This window comes from Hyperolius riggenbachi, chromosome 6 (assembly GCF_040937935.1).
Source record: "Hyperolius riggenbachi isolate aHypRig1 chromosome 6, aHypRig1.pri, whole genome shotgun sequence".
Lineage (NCBI taxonomy): Eukaryota > Metazoa > Chordata > Amphibia > Anura > Hyperoliidae > Hyperolius > Hyperolius riggenbachi.
In genome coordinates this window covers 372,581,258-372,604,298 of record NC_090651.1, presented here as the reverse complement: position 1 = coordinate 372,604,298, position 23,041 = coordinate 372,581,258, and the positions used below count along the sequence as shown (strand labels likewise).

The 23,041-nt window shown below is 46.4% G+C and overlaps 1 long non-coding RNA gene across 1 annotated transcript; it reads right to left on the bottom strand.

The window, feature by feature from the left end:
• Positions 1-8,759: 8,759 nt before the first annotated feature.
• Positions 8,760-21,888, bottom strand: LOC137521946 (uncharacterized). The gene is made up of 3 exons (XR_011022240.1): positions 21,838-21,888; positions 15,687-15,755; positions 8,760-8,840 (listed from the first exon to the last, which is right to left on the bottom strand). It is a non-coding gene; the product is annotated as an uncharacterized lncRNA (long non-coding RNA).
• Positions 21,889-23,041: the final 1,153 nt, after the last annotated feature.

The window sequence follows — 23,041 nt, the reverse complement described above, 5'->3', positions numbered from 1 at the left end:
AATTGTTAGTTTAAGAGCTGTAATGTACTTCAGATACAATATATATATATATATATATATATATATATATATATATATATATATATATATATAATATATATATTTTATTTATTTGTTTGCTTTTTCTTTTCGGTATATTTTGCTGCAGCACAAGCTCCTTTTTTGTTTTCAAGCATCCTTGCTCTTCACGAACAACAATGCAACCGTCGTGACACGTCACAGGCAGCTTTAAAGTATCAACCCACTCTAGCTTTTTCTATTTCCTCTGATGTCACAGATGTGCGCCAAGTGATCAGGGAACAGCAGACCTGTAGAGTGTGAACTGTATAATTATGCTATAGCTTGTGATATGACAGTTGTCCCTTCCTGAACCAATATTATTACGAGAAAAGGCACGTCGGTTAAATATACCAAACAGTAACATATAAACTACAAAATCAGACCTTTAAGGTCCTTTTACACTGCGTCCCATGCGTTCCATCGCAATGGACAATATAATATCATCATAATGCATTGCAATTATGTTTCTATGGTATGTTGACATCGGCGCTGCGGCACGGCGACAGGATCCATTGTAACAATGCCCAGAAAGTCCTGTTTGCTTCAATGTATGCGTTGCATGGAACTACCATGCAATACGACTTTTTGCCACCATTGCATTGCGATCCTTTCGCAACACATTGCGCATAGTGTGAAAGAACCCTTAACTTTGCAAATTATACCCGCATAGGAGAATTTACCAAGTTCGGAATAAAAGGAACCTGAACTGTGAACACTATGGAAGCTGCTGTCTTCTTTTCAAGGTGCAATCTACCCGGCTTTCGTGCTGATATTGTGATTACAGTTGTTTCCAAAGTGAGTCAGCAATGGCTGCTTCCATATTCCTGTCACTTCAGGTGTCCTATAAGGGAAAACCATTCCCATGCGGAGTAAACCATCTCTGCGTGGCATCAGCAGCCTCCTTTAGGGAATATGTAAGATTTTCAGAATCTAATTTCTTGATTATAACTATTATATTTACCACTAATATATATATTTTCTTAATATTTAAAATGAGCAATAATCTAAAATATTACTAATAAATACAGTATTTTACCCTAACCACGTCTCCTGCTAGTACCAAGCTCCCAGCAATGCCAACACATACACAAAGGTTCATACCATATCTGCTGTAGTGAAACAGGGCTGGAGAACAGGAAGATCTGGTTGCACTTGCTGTAGCCAGATCCTCAGGGGAGGGGCAGACTTCTCCACTCCTTTCCTAGCATAGCAAACAGGAGGGAACCAAGAGAGACAGAGCATAGCCAATCAGGTCTTCCTGACAAATAAAAATCTTATTCAGTGACGCAGGCGGGTCCTGGCATTGTGCTATTTAGAGACACAGCTTCAGAAGCTAGATACATTTAAAGGGAGGCCCTAAACCAGCTGAAAAAAAACATTGCCAGACTTAATTTGTCACCCAAACATCAGTAGTCAGTGTAAACCCAGCTTTGTTTCCCTTTCGTATCATTGGGAAATTAGTGTTATTGCCTGTGCTTCAGAAGTTGAGAGTTTGGAGGTTATGGAGAAAGAATGGTACCTATATGTGAATACATTGGGGGGGGGGGGGGGGGGGTAGTGCTAAGTTTCAGGGGATTAAAAATTCTTCTGCATAAGGAAATTATGAAGGGGATGATAGGGGTAAAGCTGTTAACCAAAATGAACTACATTCCATTCCATCACCCACTCAGCTCACATCATTAGCCAGTGACATAGGAGGGTCTCATTTCAGAAATGTGCTGATAGTGTATCAGATCGAATGTGCATCTTTTCATCATTATAAAGATACACAAAGCACTAACATTATCTACCGCTGAAGTTACCTGTTCATAAGGCAGGACAGAGCGTGACCACAAAATACTTCATCGGTGATAAATACTACAATGACAAAGCATAGAATCAGATTTAGGTTGTAAACTCTCTAGTTACGCGGCTCTCCTTTCCTGCTTGTTGTAACTGCTGTGCGATTAGATAACAGATGTTTTCTGATTACAGAGTAATCCGATTCGGACAGAACAAGATCTCTCATACTTGCTGTTCTGAGGACTAGCGGCTGGAACCCCGTTCAAAAGACTCATTCCAGGTTCCTCGGATTGACAGTTCTGTTCACTGGCTGGGACCCCGTTGGTAAGTTTCATTCCAGTTCCATCAGGTTGACAGTCCTGTCCACCGGTCAGAACCCCGTTGGTAAGATTCATTACAGTTCCATCAGGTTGACCGTTCTGTTCACTGGCTGGGACCCTGTTGGTAAGATTCATTACAGTTCCATCAGGTTGACAGTTTTGTGCACTAGAACATTTTTTCCTGAAATATGAAGAGTAGGGTAAACCTTTGTATTTTTGTATTAGGACTTCCTGTAAATTACAATAAACATTGTGGGCTTGATCCTATTTCAGATGATAAGTAGCTTGCAAATGCGAGCTAGTTATCACCCACCTTGCCTATATGAGTATTACCGGAAAATCCTATGTCAGTTTCCCCCATGAAATGGTCGATTGTTAGGGAGCATTACTCAGGCGAAAGCAAGCAAAGCTTCCATATCCCAAGAAAAAGGGAGCGAGTTTTTAAAGAGAACCCGAGGTGGGTTTGAAGAATATTATCTGCATACAAAGGCTGGATCTACCTATACAGCCCAGCCTCGGTTGCTATCCCAAACCCCCCTAAGGTCCCCCTGCACTCTGCAATCCCTCATAAATCACAGCCACGCTGCTGACAAACAGCTTGTCAGAGCTGGCTGTGTTTATCTCTATCGTGTCAGTCTGCTGCTCTCCCCGCCTCCTGCAGAACTCCAGCCCCCGCCTGCATCCCTTCCCTCCCTGCTGATTGGAGGGAAGGGACGGGGGCAGGGACCGGAGCTATGCAGGAGGCGGGGGAGCAGCTGAGACTGACACTACAGATGTAAACACAGCCTCACAGCACGGCTGTGATTTATGAGGGATTGCAGAGTGCAGGGGGACCTTAGGCGGGTTTGGGATAGCAACAGAGGCTGGGCTGTATAGGCAGATCCAGCCTCTGTATGCAGATAACATTCTTTAAACACACCTCGGGTTCTCTTTAAGCTGTGGTGCTGTCCTTCAGCACCACGGCACTGCTGCCTCGCTCCCCCAGGAGATGCGCCTTCCACCTTGGTCCACTGTCTGACCCAATGAAAATCCTCACCTGTCCAGACAATGAACCAATGGGGAGTCCCGGGGGTGGTTCAAAGATGCTTTTCCTGGGGTTCGAAGACTACAGTATTGCATTCTTTCTTGATTAAGCGACAATAGTTGCAGAGAGGGGCAGCGGATGTTCTTCAGCTCTGTAGGTAAATTGCTCGTGGGTGCCTGGCTCAACTGCTAGGGGCTTTGGTGCTGCAGAAACGAACCTACGGGAGCTCTGGGGTTCTTATTAAAGGAGACCCCAAGATGCAGTGGCGGAAGACATGCGTTAGTGTGCTTGGACCTGCTGGTCTAAGCAAACGCTCATGTCTGATGGGAAGCATCGCTTCTCAGCAGCATGAAAAGTGTAATAGGATAGGGTGTAAAGAACTTAATGGGCAATAATAGCGCACCTGCAAGTTTTTTAACACCCTGTCTAGGGTTAATTCAATTGGATCAGGCAATATATACAGTTTATTACTATTTTGCTATTTATATAGCACCAACATGGCTAATTTATATAGCACCAACTGGCTAATGGACAGAAAACAAAGAGTTGTGGTCAATGGATCGTACCCAAAATGGGAGACTGTTAGCAGTGGGGTCCCACAGGGGTCTGTACTGGGTCCAGTGCTCTTCAATTTATTTATTAATGACCTAGTAAACGCAGTAGTGAGCAATGTTGCTATTTTTGCAGATGATACAAAATTGTGCAGAATCATCAACTCTCGGGAAGATAGTGTCATATTGCAACAGGATCTGGATAGGATGGCTATATGGGCACATACATGGCAGATGAAATTCAATGTTGAAAAGTGTAAAGTCATGCATTTTGGTCATTCCAATGCTCTAGCACCATACAAAATAAATGGGATACAGATGGGGACATCAAACTTGGAGAAGGACTTAGGAGTACTCATCGACAACAAGTTAAATAATTGTACTCAATGCCAAGCCGCTGCAGCTAAAGCTAACAAAATTTTGGGATGCATTAAAAGGGAAATAAAAACGCGAGATGCTAGCATAATATTGCCCCTGTTTGACTCTCTAGTAAGGCCACATCTGGAATATGGAATTCAGTTCTGGGCACCACAGTACAAAAAAGATATTGCAGTTTTAGAGCAGGTGCAGAGACGAGCAACAAAATTGATACGTGGGATGGAGGGTCTCACTTTCCAAGAAAGGTTAGATAAACTGAGTTTATTTAGTATAGAGAAAAGACGCCTTAGAGGGGATCTAATTAACATGTATAAATACATCAGAGGGCAATATAAAAGCTTGTCAGATGAGCTTTTTGTCCCTAGGCCTTCACAAAGGACTAGACTAGAGGACATGATCTGCGCATGGAGGAAAAACGTTTTAGCCATTGATTTAGGAAAGGGTTCTTTACAGTAAGAGTGATTAAGATGTGGAATGCATTGCCACAGGAAGTCGTTATGGCAAACTCTATACCTGCATTTAAAGGGGGCTTAGATGCTTTCCTTGCGTTGAAAGACATCCATGGCTACAATTACTAGGTAATGCCTAATGATGTTGATCCAGGGATTTTATCTGATTGCCATCTGGAGTCGGGAATTTTTCCCTTTAGGGGCTAATTGGACCATGCCTTGTAAGGGTTTTTCGCCTTCCTCTGGATCAACAGGGATATGTGAGGGAGCAGGCTGGTGTTGTGCCTTCCTCTGGATCAACAGGGATATGTGAGGGAGCAGGCTGGTGTTGTGCCTTCCTCTGGATCAACAGGGATATGTGAGGGAGGCAAGCTGGGGTTGTACTTTGTTCTCTGGTTGAACTTGATGGACGTATGTCTTTTTTCAACCCAAATAACTATGTAACTATGTAACAACTTCCACTGCGTTGTGAAAAGTATACAGTCAAATGCTAATCCCTACCATAAATAACTGTCCATCCTAGTCTAGGGCCAATTTAGGGGGAACCAAAAAACTTCTGTATTTTTTGGGGATATGGGAGGTAACATATATATATTTATATACACAAAAGTCATCGGGACACATAGGGCTCAATTCACAAAAGCGTGATAACTGCTAGCACAGCAGTTATCACGCCATCTGCTGCGCGAAGGTTTGCGCGCCTTAAGGATTACGTTTGCATGTAAACGAAGGTGTGCACGTGATCACTCATGCAAACGCGCACGTGATTGCGTGCAAACCTTTGTTTACGCGTGACCGTAATCCAAATTGCATGCAAACCTTCGTGCATGGCAGATGGCATGATAACTGGTGTGCTAGCAGTTATCACGCTTCAGTTATCCCGCCCCTAGTGCGGCTGATCATTTAGGCCCTGCCATAGGCCCCTGTGGAAATTGCCGCTATGGGTCACATCACTGAGTAGAGAAAATAGTGGACAATTTTAAAAAAAAATTCCAGATCTGCAGGACCACTGATATTTTTTAGGGTCTTCCAGCTTTAGTGTTTTGGCCTCGATTCATAGAGCTGTGTGCGGTGAATGTAAAATGCTCGTTAAATCACCGCAATCGGTATTTTAGACTTTGGTATGCTGATGCATAAAAATGTTCAGAGGTGTAATTGAAGTTCGGTAATTTACGGCTTCAATAGAGAAATCTCCGAGCAGTGAGGACATTACAATGCATCCCCACATCCCTTCAGTTGTGCATGCTGTGCTGTTTGTTATACTGCCTCTGCTCAGCTCTGAATCTGTCTATTAGTCTTTCTTAACATTTTATTTAAATGCCAACGCTTAAATGAACTTCTAGGAGAGGTTACACATGCCCTGCTTTGAAGATAAGTAGCTAGTATAGGGAAATTATCTAACAGGAACGGAAGAGGTTAAACGCTGCAGAAAGGCTGGAAGGGAAACTTCATTTGTTCCATTCTCTCTGCTCACTACGTGGGTGGTAGAAACATTTGTTCCACCCACAAAGCCTGCACTTCCTATCAGAATCCGATCAGCATCAACCTGAAGCAGACAGGAACTGTTTCTATTGGCTCTGCTCCTGTCAGTCACAGCTTATCCCCTCTGCTTGTGGCTTTCACAGTGTTACCTCTCCTGTCACTCTCATATCGCCAGCCCAGAGCAGCCGGTAATTTTTTGGCTCGTTACCGCATGTTGTAACTTTTATAAATTGACATTTACTGACGTTTACTGACATTTTTGGAAGTATTTACCACACATCAGTAATTTACCTCACTGCTGAGTAACTTCAGCTTTTCATGCGGTAACAGCCTTTATGAATTGACACTTTCCTAAGTCAGCTGTTGTCAGCATTACCGCATGCATTGTGATGTGCAAAAGTGCACATGTTGCTGTGCTGCCTCTGTTGTTCCTGCTTTCTCTCTACTTCCTGTCACCAGGTGGTCATTATTATGCTCAGTGTGTTCTCCTCACACCAACATTATACTGACCAAGTGTGACAACAAGTGTGTAGTGTCAGTGTTAGCAGGACAAGGGGCTTGGGGTGCAGAAGTGCAGTGAAGTCAAAGTCGTGTGCTGCAGCCTCTTGTAAATTACAGAACTCTGCTGCCTATAAGTCTTCCAGGAGGAATGTCAGGATCAGGAATATAAGGGAATTCTAGAACTGAGGTAGAAGGGTGATCGACACCCTAAAAAAGAAGAACATAAAAACAATGGGAGCCCAAATGGTGTTGTACGTCTCTAATTCAATGGCAAATGTACAAAAAGGTTGTGGTACTCACAAAGGAAGGTTACACGGGGGGCAAGCAACCACTGAAGGCAGGTGGAGATTTATAAACCCGACTCCACTTGAGTGACCTGCTGGAGCTGGATCCGGTCGCAAAACAACAAAGGACCTATCAGTGGCAGAGCCACTGGGTACCGGAGAACACCCCTCCAATGGAGGGTGAAAAGCACAAAGGAGGGAAGAGGCACCCAATGATAGAAAAAACTGTGTTCGAGACACTTCGTTCTTGACTCAAGATACAACTCTGGCACTGTATTTGGCCTGAGGAAGTGGGTGTTGGACTAACGAAACACGTTGGTTGTGCATAATTAAACTTCATATGTGTATGAATGTGTTGTTATTGGGGTAAGCCACCTCTCCCTTTATTATTTTAGCTGTTTTTAACACAGTTTTATCTATCATTGGGCGTCTCCTTCCCCCCTAGAATTCTAGAACAGGTGATGTTTTTCAAATCTTCTGTGGGGGAATATGTAAAAGTACAGCTGTCCTTTAAAGAGCGCTTCAAGTGAAAATGACAGAACCTGTAAGCCTTAATGCTGCAGGGTTAATAACTCACCTGGTGATGTCTAAGCATCACCCCCTCAATTGGCAGACAGGCACAGTCATTTTTTTCCGTAGTATTCCGGAGCTCTGGTCACCCCCCACCTGCGGTGCCACGGTCCGCCCCCAGCTCAGCAACCACCAGTTTGGCCACAGTTGCCGAGATAGTGCAGGCCACGGCAAAGCAGGTGGGGATGGCAAGAGCTTTGGAAGACTTTAGAAAAACCATTTTCAGCCGAGTAGGAGGGCAAGATTTCTGATGTTAATTCATTATGTGGGAGTGGGGGAGTTATGGACCCTATGGGCTCTAGGGATGATCAAATTTTTCTGAAATTATACAAATTTTATGCAAATGTATGCAGTTTGAAAACGGACCAATCAATTTAAACCCAAGTTTAAATTGGTCCATTTTACCCAGGTTTAAATTGATTGGTCCATTTTCAAGCTGCACATATTTGCATAAACATTTGCATAAATTTGTATCAACTCAGAACAATTTGCATATCTGCGATCATCCCTAATGGGCTCATTCACATCATTTAGCGCAGATGGCTGTGTGATTGGAACACTATGCGTACGATCGCATGGCCATCTGCGCTGCAGATCCCATTCCCTACAGTGAATGGGTCAGCGATGCACCTCTTCGAAAAATGCATGCAGCCGTGCAACAGCGCAACGCACTACTGTGCAGCGCATATGATGTGAACGGCAGAAGTGCTGTCTATGCACTTCTGCCATTTTTGCCTGTCGCACATCATATGTGCTGCTGAAATGCGCACGGCAGCGCGCATGATGTGAACTGCCGATTCTGCCAGCATTAAGACAGACTCATATGACAGGTTCTGTCTTTTTCCACTGGAAGTATTCTTTAAAGGGAACATCCAAGGAAATGAAAAAAAAAATCCTGTGCCGTTGCCCCAGCTCCGGTTGCTCCCAATCCCCGATGACGCCTCTGCAGATCACTCAAGATGACGTCAGTGCAACCCCGAGTGGCTCTCGCACAGGCGCAGTAGATGCCGACCTGGTGAGGTCGACATCTACACCGGAGGGGACCGGGAACCACCGGAGCTGCGGCGAGGGAACTGGACGGCTGCCAGGGGCTGGAGGAAGCCCGAGGTAAGTTGATCTTTTCTTTTTTACATTTTTTTTGTATGTTTCCTTTAATAAAACCTTTTTGTACTAAGTCCACAAAAATCATTTATCATCCGGTCATTATCACTCATGATGACAGGTCAGTAATATTTTTGCAGGATCCCATCATCTTTGTGATACTGTGGTACTATTTTGACATAGAAACATATACCGGTAACACAACCAATTATAATGTAATCAACCACAGTTAAAATGTATGGCTTACCTCCATTTAAACCAATAAACACCAAAAAGAACGGCGCCAATAATAATAATAGCAAATCCCAGACATCCCAAAAAAATGTGCAATCCTGAAACTGATAGGAAAAGATCATAATTTAGTAACTAATAATGCAAAACAGATAAGTAATATTATTGTTAATATTAAGTATTTATATAGTGCCAACATCTTCCACAGCACTTATATGGGGTATACAGTACATTGCCATGTCACTAACTGTCCCTCAGTGTGACTTATAATCCCTAATTATAATAATTACATTATTAATATAATAATCCCTATTCCCTAATTATTATATTTCTAGTAGACCTAAGGCCGTTTAAAAACATGCCAGCCCCCACACCCGCCTGCCGCGCGCACACACACCCACCCAACCGCCGCCCCTAGCCCGTCCTGCTCCTGTCCCAGGCTGTCCGTACGGCACATGCGCAGTAGTGAAAACGCACGGACACACACACAGGGATAGGTCGCAGGGACACGGGGATTATTAGGTAGGATTAAAAAGTTTGGCCTACCTCAAAATTTTATGGTGCAGTTCTACACTACAATTATTGAATCCACCATAACATCATCTATGACTGTATGGTTCAGCTCCTGCTCAACATTAGAAAAGGGGAGGCTGCAGCGCATCATCCGATCAGCGGAAAGGATAATTGGCTGTAGCTTACCTTCCCTGCAGGATCTTTACACTAGCAGGTTCAGAAAGAGAGCGACCTAGATTGCCTCTGACCCCTCCCACCCAGCTCACTCCATCTTCCAGCGCATGCCTTCAGGAGTAAGATTCCGGTCAATCGCTACCAAAACCTCCAGACACAGGAACAGCTTTTTTCCTCAAGCGGTAGCCATACTTAATGCTGAACCACGTTAGAGCTGCTAGGACTTGATAGTAATCAGCACAGAACTGTAAATGAACAATTCTCACACTGCATACTGCCACTGTACTTGCATAATGTCCTTGACTTGTAATATACACACGGTCTGCCCTTGTATTGTTTTTGTTTGTGTTTGTTAAAGGGAAGGTCCAAGCAAAATAAAAAAATGAGTTTCACTTACCTGGGGCTTCTCCCAGCCCCATGCAGCCATCCTGTGCCCTCGCAGTCACTCACTGCTGCTCCAGTCCCCCGCTGGCAGCTTGCCGACCTCGGAGGTTGGCGGGACGCATTGCGTACATTTTTACGCATTCCCGCTAGTGCAGGAACATTAACACATACATTTTACGCATTACTAGTTCAATGCGTAAATTTTTACGCATTAAACCAGTAATGCGTAAAAATGTATGTGTTAATGTTCCTGCACTAGCGGGAATGCGTAAAAATGTACGCAATGCATCCCGCCGACCTCCGAGGTCGGCAAGCAGCCAGCGGGGGACTGGAGCAGCAGTGAGTGACTACGAGGGCACAGGATGGCTGCATGGGGCTGGGAGAAGCCCCAGGTAAGTGAAACTCATTTTTTTTATTTTGCTTGAACCTTCCCTTTAAGCAACTGCCAAGACAAATTCCTTGTAGGTGCAAACTTACTTGGCGAAATAAAATTAATTCTGATTCTGATTAATATCCCTAATATGCAGTACGCACCAAATTCTCCAAAATTTCATCTGAATGACCAACCATTGCAGTGCAGTTTAAGCTTAAAATGTACCTGTGAGCATGAATAAGAAAGATTTTATACTTACCTAGGGCTTCCTCCAGCCCCATGAGCACCGCTGCATCCCTGGCAGTCCTCCCAAGTGCCTCCATTTGGTTGTAATCAGCCCCGGTAACTGGCTCAGTCACATCAGTCAGGCTCTTCTGCGCATGCACGGATGGCTGCGCAGGCGCAGAAGAGCTCAACTGGCACGATCAAGCCAGATTAATGGTGCTGACTGAGGCCAAACTGAGGCACTCGGGAGGATGGTGAGGGATGCTACGGCATTCATGGGGCTGGAGGAAGCCCCGGGTAAGTATAAAATCTTTCTTATTTGTGCTGTCAGGTTTCCTTTAAGTCTATGGATTGTACAGTGCACTCTGTTACATCACACTGGGCAGAACGTGTCTCTGTGGGTTTCCTCTGGGCACTCTGGTTTCCTCCCACATCCCAAAACATACAGATAAGTTAATTGGCTTACCCTAAATTAATCCTAAACTACGATACATACCCTACATGATACATACATAGACATGTGACTATGGTAGGGATTAGATTGTGAGCTCCTCTGAGTGTAAATTAGTGACAACATTACCGTATATACTCTGCACAACGCTACGGAAGATGTCAGTACTATATAAATACTAAATAATAATCATCACAACAGTAGCGCATGATGCGACTTTTTAACACCGTTGCAATCCAATTTTTCTGGACGTGCAAAACAACGTGTACAGTGTGAAAGTACCCTTAGCTGATGGCAGTTAAACATCAGGGGGGGGGGGGGGGGGCATTGACAATTGGGGTCAGCGTTGGGGGCGGGGGCGTACCTAGAAATCCTCGGGCCCCCCTGCAAAAAAAAAAATCAGCATTCATTGGTGGCAACAGTGGCGGCAGGCTGAACACATTACCTCCTTCTCGCCGGAGGTCCTCCGATCTCTAAGAGCAACTTCCTGTTTACACAGGAAGTAGCATGAAGCTCTTAGAGATCGGAAGACCTCTGGCGAGAATGAGGAAATGTGTTCAGCCTGCCGCCGCTGCTGCCACTAATGATTGCAGGAGGCGAGCAGGAGGGGAGCGCTGAGAGGAGAGTCAGAGGTGAGGGAGGGGGGGAATGTCCCCCCTCCCCACGGATCTGCGGCCACGCTCTCCTCTTATGCTGCGACCCCTACAGCCCCACAAAAGTCCCTGAGCGGGCCCTAGGCCCCCCCCCCCCCCCCCCGCGGCGGCAGCGGTCACATCCCCTATTGTTACGCCAGTGGTTGGGGGTTTTATCCTATTCGTCGCTTGTCCCGATATCGCTCGCTGTTACCATCACGCACCCGAAGTCCTGACATCTTCCACCATGTCCGACCGATTCATGCGGCACAGATTTCCATCTGATTTGATTAGAAGTATCGAATTGGATGGTCAACCGGTGGCCAAGTCCCCTGATGTATGGAATCAGACAGTCCAAATTTCATTTACCTCACTTTTATAGCAAAAAATGTACTTTCCATTTCACTTCTTATAAAAAAGGAACAAGAGCCATAAAATAAAACAGCACATACTGTGTTCTACAAAACGTCACCACTAAAATTTAAAATGGAATTAACTGGATGAGATGTTACTTTATTTAAAATTAAAACACACACACACCAACACCAACACCAATATGAAATCTGTTTTCAAAGAGGAATTTTACTGAATGTAACTTAATGAATAAAATTGCTTTTTATTATTATTATTATTTTAAATACTACTTTATAAATTATTTAGTCTTTGTTCACCCTCTGTAAAATATTTCCTCTCCCTCATTTACATACTGACATTTTTCACAGGTTGCAACACCTTTACTGCTGGCAGGTGCATTACTGCGCAATGCTTTTTTGTTGTGTGTTCCGAAGTGAGCGGAAACAACTGGTCTTCCAGAGTGCACTGAGGCAGAAGGCTGCATAACTAAATAGCCTGGGCTTAAAGGGGAACTGAAGTGAGAGTGATGTAGTGGCTGCCATATTTATCTCCTTTTAAACAATACCAGTTGCCCGGCTGTCTAGTTGGTCTCTTTGGCTACAATAGTGTCTGAATCCCACCAGAAACAAGCATGCAGCTAATCTTGTAAGATCTGACAATAACACATGATCTGCTGCATGCTTGTTCAGGGGCTATGGCTAAAAGTAGTAGAGGCAGAGGATCAGCAGGATAGCCAGGCAACTGGTATTACTTAAAAGTAAATAAATATGGCAGCCATCACATCTCCCTCACTTCAATTGTCCTTAAAGGAAACCTAAACTGAGATGGATGTGAATTTTTCCTTTTAAAATACAGGGAGCGCAGAATTATTAGGCAAATAAGTATTTTGACCACATCATCCTCTTTATGCATGTTGTCTTACTCCAAGCTGTATAGGCTCGAAAGCCTACTACCAATTAAGCATATTAGGTGATGTGCATCTCTGTAATGAGAAGGGGTGTGGTCTAATGACATCAACACCCTATATCAGGTGTGCATAATTATTAGGCAACTTCCTTTCCTTGGACAAAATGGGTCAAAAGAAGGACTTGACAGGCTCAGAAAAGTCATAAATAGTGAGATATCTTGCAGAGGGATGCAGCACTCTTAAAATTGCAAAGCTTCTGAAGCATGATCATGGAACTATCAAGCGTTTCATTCAAAATAGTCAACAGGGACGCAAGAAGCGTGTGGAAAAACCAAGGTGCAAAATAACTGCCCATGAACTGAGAAAAGTCAAGCGTGCAGCTGCCAAGATGCCACTTGCCACCAGTTTGGCCATATTTCAGAGCTGCAACATCACTGGAGTGCCCAAAAGCACAAGGTGTACAATACTCAGAGAAATGACCAAGGTAAGAAAGGCTGAAAGACGACCACCACTGAACAAGACACACAAGCCAAAACGTCAAGACTGGGCCAAGAAATATCTCAAGACTGATTTTTCTAAGGTTTTATAGACTGATGAAATGAGAGTGAGTCTTGATGGGCCCGTGGCTGGATTGGTAAAAGGCAGAGAGCTCCAGTCCGACTCAGACGCCAGCAAGGCGGAGGTGGAATACTGGTTTGGGCTGGTATCATCAAAGATGAGCTTGTGGGGCCTTTTCGGGTTGAGGATGGAGTCAAGCTCAACTCCCAGTCCTACTGCCAGTTTCTGGAAGACACCTTCTTCAAGCAGTGGTACAGGAAGAAGTCTGCATCCTTCAAGAAAAACATGATTTTCTTGTAGGACAATGCTCCATCACACGCGTCCAAGTACTCCACAGCGTGGCTGGCAAGAAAGGGTATAAAAGAAGAAAAACTAATGACATGGCCTCCTTGTTCACCAGATCTGAACCCCATTGAGAACCTGTGGTCCATCATAAAATGTGAGATTTACAAGAAGGGAAAACAGTACACCTCTCTGAACAGTGTCTGGGAGGCTGTGGTTGCTGCTGCACGCAATGTTGATGGTGAACAGATCAAAACACTGACAGAATCCATGGATGGCAGGCTTTTGTATATGTAAGAATATACAGAAATGTATATTTGTAAAATGTTGAGCTGTTATATTGGTTTCACTAAATAATTGAAATGGGTATATATTTGTTTTTTGTTAAGTTGCCTAATAATTATGCACAGTAATAGTCACCTGCACACACAGATATCCCCCTAAAATAGCTAAAACTAAAAACAAACTAAAAACTACTTTCAAAAATATTCAGCTTTGATATGAATGAGTTTTTGGGTTCATTGTGAAAATGGTTGTTGTTCAATAATAAAATTATTCCTAAAAAATACCACTTGCCTAATAAATCTGCACTCCCTGTAATAGCAGTTGCCTGGCTATCCTGCTGATCCTGTGTCTCTAATACTTTTAGCCACAGCCCCTCAACAAGCATGCCGATCAGGTGCTCTGACTGAAGTCAGACTGGATTAGCTGCATGCTTGTTTCAGGTGTGTGATTCAGCCAGTACTGCAGCCGAAGAGATCAGCAGGACTGCCAGGCAACTGGTATTGTTTAAAAGTAAACATCCATATCCCTCTCAGTTAAGGTTCCCTTTAAGGACACTTGGAGGGCGGGGCTACATACCAAAAACAGCAATATGTAGATTTAGGAAGTGTTTCTGCTCTTGAAATAGTATATTTAACATCAAAGTTAGTATCCTTGGGCATCAAGATTGATGTATTACATTTTTAGGCTGCTTTCTCACCAAGACGTTGCGTTTAGGGGACGTTATAGGGCACATAACGTGTCCCTAACGCAACGCATGGTGGTGTTGGAGCAGGACGCTACCAAGAGCCGTGTTACAGGCAGCTCTTGGTGTGCCTGCTCTGTCGGAGGCGCTGCGGAGACCACGTGAGCGGAGCTCTCCGCGTCACGTGGTCCCGCCAGCCAATCTGCGGCCACTCCAAGAAATAATCACTGCAAGTGCAGTGAATGTCAAGTAGCCATGTGCCTGGCTACGTAGCAGCCTCTCCCCGCCCCTGAAATTAAAAAAAAAACCCATACTGAGCATGTGCATACAGTCTTATTAAGCCGCAAGAACGCACAGTATGCTGCACTTCAAACAAACTTGCAGCGTTACTGTATAACACAACGGCCCTGATTCACAAAGCGGTGATAACTCAGTTATCACGCCTAAAAGACTTTAGGCGTGATAAGCCGTGCAAAGCTGAGTTATCACCGATTTGTGCTGCTCTTCGCGCGAAGCTCCCGCGCGCAAAGTTTTGCGCGCGTAGCGCACCGCGCTGCGCGCGCAAAGTCCCATAGGGCTCAATGGACGCTGCGCGCGAAGCACGGTACACTGCGCGCGCAGCGCGGTGCGCTACGCGTGCAAAACTTTGCGCGCGGGAGATCGCGCGAGTTTCTTCTTATCACGCCTAAACTGAGTTTAGGCGTGATAAAGGGCTTTTCACAGGCGTGCAAACACTTTGCACCGCTTTGTGAATCAAGCCCAACGTGGGCACTGTGAACAGCCCATTGATTTTTCATTACTGTGAGTTGGGCTGCGTTACAGGCTGCTCTAATGTGCGCCTGTAACGTCCCACTGTGAAAGCAGCCTTACTGTGTATCGTTGAAGTGCCTCTTTACCCACAGCATATATTTCACCATAGTCAAAACTAACGATGGTCAATAAGATACTACCTATTCTGAGTTGAGGCTAATTCTATGCAAATGTATCCAGCATGAACATAGTATATGAATGGCTCATTTCCAAGCTTCATATAATAGCATAACATGCATATTACCCTGGAGTCATTAGCACCTCAGTAGCCCTCCCTAGTCTGGGCTGATAATACAGTATGAAGATAGAAGGAGAATATATACCTGGAGTGTTATCTTGGGTGGACCGGCTAGAGTTGGAGTTTTTGGCAGATTCGTCATCAATGTCCAGGTCTGGAAACAAAAAAAAAAAAATGGATTAGAACACAGCCTTGAAAGGAGCTCCGCGCGATGAAGCAGTGCTTTTCAGCGCTGCTAGATTTGGGCGCAGCCGGCGCCACCATAGACTATAAAAGGAATCACAACTGAGCGGTGCTCAGTGAGTAACGTCGGAGCCGAAGTTGCTTAAAAAACACAATAATTCAGCCTCCAGCAATCGCTGGAAGCCGAATTATTTCATTCCCCCACTATCCATGGCGGCCTGGAGGGGGAATAGTAATTACCGCTGCCGGGACTTGTGCAGCAGCAGGATCAGCCGTACCGGTTGTATCCTGCGCCCAAGTCTACCGGCGCCCATTTCAAATGTATGCCGCACGATGCCAAACGGCCGTTCACCACCCTGCGCCCAGCACCCATTGTGCAGCCTTCCATGGCAAGTATGTTTTTTTATGGCTGTTGATGCAACATCAATAAATTAATTCACCTTAGGGTGAGTTCACACTCTGGCGATTCTTCAACACTTTGCTTATCGCCGGCGATCAGCAAAGCGCTGCTACAATGTATCCCTATGGATACATTCACACTGCAGCAATTTTGATTAATTGCAAACGCGTGTGGGTGATTGCTCTGTGATTCTCATTCTATTGAACGGGACTCACAAGCGCAAATCACGCAAGAATCGTGAAATTTTAGTTAAAATTGCGATCGTGGAGCCGAACACGATCGCGGGCTAGCGGCATTCCAAGCACCAAGTGTGAACTAGGCCTCACTTGCAGCACTGCAGGATCAGGATTTCTCTACCGCCTCGTACCTGCACTGACTCTAGACTCAGCACGCATCTAGAGCACCATGTGTACAGACAACCGCTCTCACTTGCAGCACTGCAGGATCTGGATTTCTCTACCGCCTCGTACCTGCACTGACTCTAGACTCAGCACGCATCTAGAGCACCATGTGTACAGACAACCGCTCTCACTTGCAGCACTGCAGGATCTGGATTTCTCTACCGCCTCGTACCTGCACTGACTCTAGACTCAGCACGCTTATAGAGCACCATGTGTACAGACAACCGCTCTCACTTGCAGCACTGCCTGATCTGGATTTCTCTATCGCCTCGTACCTGCACTGACTCTAGACTCAGCACGCTTATAGAGCACCATGTGTACAGACAACCGCTCTCACTTGCAGCACTGCAGGATCTGGATTTCTCTACCGCCTCGTACCTACACTGACTCTAGACTCAGCACGCTTATAGAGCACCATGTGTACAGACAACCGCTCTCACTTGCAGCACTGCCTGATCTGGATTTCTCTATCGCCTCGTACCTGCACTGACTCTAGACTCAGCACGCATCTAGAGCACCATGTGTACAGACAACCGCTCTCACTTGCAGCACTGCAGGATCTGGATGTCTCTATCGCCTCGTACCTGCACTGACTCTAGACTCAGCACGCATTTAGAGCACCATGTGTACAGACAACCGCTCTCACTTGCAGCAGTGCCTGATCTGGATTTCTCTACCGCCTCGTACCTGCACTGACTCTAGACTCAGCACGCATCTAGAGCACCATGTGTACAGACAACCGCTCTCACTTGCAGCACTGCAGGATCTGGATTTCTCTATCGCCTCGTACCTGCACTGACTCTAGACTCAGCACGCATCTAGAGCACCATGTGTACAGACAACCGCTCTCACTTGCAGCACTGCCTGATCTGGATTTCTCTATCGCCTCGTACCTGCACTGACTCTAGACTCAGCACGCATCTAGAGCACCATGTGTACAGACAACCGCTCTCACTTGCAGCAGTGCCTGATCTGGATTTCTCTACCGCCTCGTACCTGCACTGACTCTAGACTCAGCACGCATCTAGAGCACCATGTGTACAGACAACCGCTCTCACTTGCAGCACTGCAGGATCTGGATTTCTCTATCGCCTCGTACCTGCACTGACTCTAGACTCAGCACGCATCTAGAGCACCATGTGTACAGACAACCGCTCTCACTTGCAGCACTGCCTGATCTGGATTTCTCTATCGCCTCGTACCTGCACTGACTCTAGACTCAGCACGCATCTAGAGCACCATGTGTACAGACAACCGCTCTCACTTGCAGCAGTGCCTGATCTGGATTTCTCTATCGCCTCGTACCTGCACTGACTCTAGACTCAGCACGCATCTAGAGCACCGTGTGTACAGACAACCGCTCTCACTTGCAGCACTGCAGGATCTGGATGTCTCTATCGCCTCGTACCTGCACTGACTCTAGACTCAGCACGCATCTAGAGCACCGTGTGTACAGACAACCGCTCTCACTTGCAGCACTGCAGGATCTGGATGTCTCTATCGCCTCGTACCTGCACTGACTCTAGACTCAGCACGCATCTAGAGCACCATGTGTACAGACAACCGCTCTCACTTGCAGCACTGCCTGATCTGGATTTCTCTATCGCCTCGTACCTGCACTGACTCTAGACTCAGCACGCATCTAGAGCACCATGTGTACAGACAACCGCTCTCACTTGCAGCAGTGCCTGATCTGGATTTCTCTACCGCCTCGTACCTGCACTGACTCTAGACTCAGCACGCTTATAGAGCACCATGTGTACAGACAACCGCTCTCACTTGCAGCAGTGCCTGATCTGGATTTCTCTACCGCCTCGTACCTGCACTGACTCTAGACTCAGCACGCATCTAGAGCACCATGTGTACAGACAACTGCTCTCACTTGCAGCACTGCCTGATCTGGATTTCTCTACCGCCTCGTACCTGCACTGACTCTAGACTCAGCACGCATCTAGAGCACCATGTGTACAGACAACCGCTCTCACTTGCAGCACTGCAGGATCTGGATTTCTCTACCGCCTCGTATCTGCACTGACTCTAGACTCAGCACGCTTATAGAGCACCATGTGTACAGACAACCGCTCTCACTTGCAGCAGTGCCGGATCTGGATTTCTCTACCGCCTCGTACCTGCACTGACTCTAGACTCAGCACGCTTATAGAGCACCATGTGTACAGACAACCACTCTCACTTGCAGCAGCGCCTGATCTGGATTTCTCTACCGCCTCGTACCTGCACTGACTCTAGACTCAGCACGCATCTAGAGCACCATGTGTACAGACAACCGCTCTCACTTGCAGCAGTGCCTGATCTGGATTTCTCTACCGCCTCGTACCTGCACTGACTCTAGACTCAGCACGCTTATAGAGCACCATGTGTACAGACAACCGCTCTCACTTGCAGCAGTGCCTGATCTGGATTTCTCTACCGCCTCGTACCTGCACTGACTCTAGACTCAGCACGCTTATAGAGCACCATGTGTACAGACAACCGCTCTCACTTGCAGCACTGCAGGATCTGGATTTCTCTACCGCCTCGTACCTGCACTGACTCTAGACTCAGCACGCATCTAGAGCACCATGTGTACAGACAACCGCTCTCACTTGCAGCACTGCAGGATCTGGATTTCTCTACCGCCTCGTACCTGCACTGACTCTAGACTCAGCACGCATCTAGAGCACCATGTGTACAGACAACCGCTCTCACTTGCAGCAGTGCCTAATCTGGATTTCTCTACCGCCTCGTACCTGCACTGACTCTAGACTCAGCACGCTTATAGAGCACCATGTGTACAGACAACCGCTCTCACTTGCAGCACTGCAGGATCTGGATTTCTCTACCGCCTCGTACCTGCACTGACTCTAGACTCAGCACGCTTATAGAGCACCATGTGTACAGACAACCGCTCTCACTTGCAGCACTGCAGGATCTGGATTTCTCTACCGCCTCGTACCTGCACTGACTCTAGACTCAGCACGCATCTAGAGCACCATGTGTACAGACAACCGCTCTCACTTGCAGCACTGCCTGATCTGGATTTCTCTATCGCCTCGTACCTGCACTGACTCTAGACTCAGCACGCATCTAGAGCACCATGTGTACAGACAACCGCTCTCACTTGCAGCAGTGCCTGATCTGGATTTCTCTACCGCCTCGTACCTGCACTGACTCTAGACTCAGCACGCATCTAGAGCACCATGTGTACAGACAACCGCTCTCACTTGCAGCACTGCCTGATCTGGATTTCTCTACCGCCTCGTATCTGCACTGACTCTAGACTCAGCACGCTTATAGAGCACCATGTGTACAGACAACCACCAAAGACATGTGCTCGTATTCACAGACTACGTTTCCCAGCATGCACTGCGGCAAGCACATGCACAAATTCCCCGGAATGTTCATAATACAGTACAGCTGAATTCGGATCATGGAGAAGATGGCTGTTCTCATGACAAGAGGAGCCCTTAAAGTGGACCTGATCTCTTGCACAGGACAAAAGGAAAACATAGAGAAATGCACCCTGTATGTTTTTAGAGACTTTAGCCCAAGCATGGGCAAACTTGCCCCTCCAGCTGTTAAGGAACTACAAGTCCCAAAATGCATTGCAGGAGTCTGACAGCCACAGTCATGACTCATAAAGGCAAATGCATTGTGGGACTTGTAGTTCCGTAACAGCAGAGTTTGCCTATGCCTTCTTTAGCCTGTCCGGTCCCCCCTTATCTGTGACTAACCACCACAGCTGATCTCTCTGTGTCAGCTCAGGAATCTACTCTGCCACAGCAGAGCTGCTAATTGATAAACACAGGATGTTAACAATATGCCTGGTTCCATGAAAGCAGGAAGTAGACACACTACAGATTTACTGCAGGATTTGTATCAGCTGTGACATAGAAATGTTTTTCTTTAAAGGGGCGCTATGGCAAACATTACGTTTCTGGCATAACCCTGACAGCATGTACCTAAATTAGGGGCATCAGATACTAAGCAGTTTTTGCTTTTTTAAATGCTTAAAAGGCTATACAGAGCTCATGCCGAGATCCTATCGCTCCCCCTTCCTCTGCTGACTCAGGCTGCCCTGTAGCAGCTCTTTCTCTGCTGAAACTGACAATGGAATGTGGAAGATCTTAGATAAACAAATAAGCAAGATAAATGACTTTACAATGACTTCACACTCCTGCATCTGCTCTGTATGACATTTAAAAAACACAAAACTGCTTGGAATCTGATGCTCCTAATTTAGGTACATGCTTCCAGGGTTATGCCAGAAACCTCATTTTTGCAATAGTGCCCCTTTGACATTTACAATGCTTTTGCGTATTTTTTAAAGCAGAGAAAGTTCTGAGCTCAGGTCCCCTTTAATTTTGCTCACCCCAACGGCCTGTGTGTGAGTCACCTCTCCGGTAGAGCGGACCCGATCGGATTCAGCTATATCCACCTGAGCCCGAGTGGAAAGCTGCCACAGCGCCTGTTCTGGATGTTTATTTACATGCCCGCTGTTCGGAAGCTGCCAGAACTGGATACCGGAGGCTGAACAGGTATTCCTAAGAATCCAGAGACTTCCTCCTCCAGAGGTAAGCACCCCCTAGGGGCTGTTTTTTTTTTTTTTACAGACTTGTTTTAAAGGGAACCTGAGATGTGGGATTCTACACAAAATATAAATACCTGGGGCTTCCTCCAGCAGGGACGGATCAAGACCAAGTTGCGCCTGGGGCAAGGTCAGGTTTTGGCGCCTAAAGGTCAGGTTTTGGCGCCTATTGGTCAGGTTTTGGCGCCTAAACTGCCATTCATTTTGCCGCCTTTTTAAGAATTCAACAAACTGCGCCTAGGGCAAGATACCCGCTTGCCCCCCCCCCCCCCCCCAGATCCGTCCCTGTCCTCCAGCCCCCTCCAGCCTGATTGCTCCCACGGCATCCTCTTCTATCCCTTTGTGCACCCGCTATTGCCCCCAGAAAGTCCTCCGGTCCAGGGCCAACTGCACTTGCGTGAGACAGGAGCGAGATCGGATGCACTGTACTGCATCTGGACCGCGACTTGGACCCAGTGTTTAATTTTGGGCCCACTTTGTATGTGAGTTTGACACCCTCCCCTGCCATAGGCTGTAGCATTATGAAGCTTGGCAGACTTTTAAGTTGGCACTGTCGTTGTTACAAGCAAGTAAAGCTCTTCTGGAAACCCACTAGTCCCAATATCTAAATATCAGATCTAAGACTGTCTACAGATCACAAATGTATTGAAAAACAAAAGGTTAATACCTGTGGGAGAGTGTGGAGTTGTTGTTGGGGGGACTTCTTTCTTCCGGCATCCTAAAAGGTTAAAAGTAGAAGGTAAGTTAAAAAGGAAATTACATTTTATACCAAGTTTAAAAAAATAACAAACCATCAAAAGAACAGGTTTCAGGTTCCATTATTAAGCAGAGAGAACATACATTCCCCCTGCACATTTGTTGCACTGTCTGCAGGAGGGGGGACCAATGTACTTGTAGCTGGTGGGGACATTTTGTTAGTTGCACTGGTCCTGTCAGAGTGATAAGCTGCCCCCCATTCCATTCATCTTTCTGTAAACCTTATCCTGCTAAATACACGTGTTAAAGAGACTCTGTAACTTCGAAAAGATCCCCTGGGGGGTACTCACCTCGGGTGGGGGAAGCCTCCGGATCCTAATGAGGCTTCCCACTCCATCCTGCGTCCCACGGGGGTCTCGCTGCAGCCCTCTGAACAGCCGGCGACAGGCCCGACTGTAATTTCAATATTTACCTTTGCTGGCTCCAGCGGGGGCGCTGTGGCTGCTTTCTGCTCGGAAATAGACAGAAATACCCGATCTCCGTCGGGTCCGCTCTACTGTGCAGGCGCCGGAGACTTGCGCCTGCGCAGTAGAGCGGACCCGACGGCGATCGGGTATTTCCGCCTACTTCGGAGCCGACAGCCGTCAGAGCGCCTGCGCAGGAGCCAGGAAGGTAAATATTACGTCACGACTGTACGGAGGGCTGCAGCGAGACCCCCGTGGGACAGAGGACGGCGTGGGAAGCCTCATTAGGATCCTGAGGCTTCCCCCACCCGAGGTGAGTACCCCCCAGGGGACGTTTTGCCGTTACAGTTCCTCTTTAAAGGGAAGGTCCAAGCAAAAAAAAAAAAATGAGTTTCACTTACTTGGGGCTTCTACCAGCCCCATGTAGCCATCCTGTGCCCTCGTAGTCACTCACTGCTGCTCCAGTCCCCCGCTGGCAGCTTTCTGACCTCGCAGGTCAGGGCCACATTGCATACATTTTTACGCATTCCAGCTAGTGCAGGAACAAAAATTTACGCGTTGCACCACTAACGCGTAAAAATGTATGTGTTAATGTTCCTGCACTAGCGGGAATGTGTAAAAATGTACGCAATTCGGCCCTGACCTCCGAGGTCGGCAAGCTGCCAGCGGGGGACTGGAGCAGCAGTGAGTGACTACGAGGGCACAGGATGG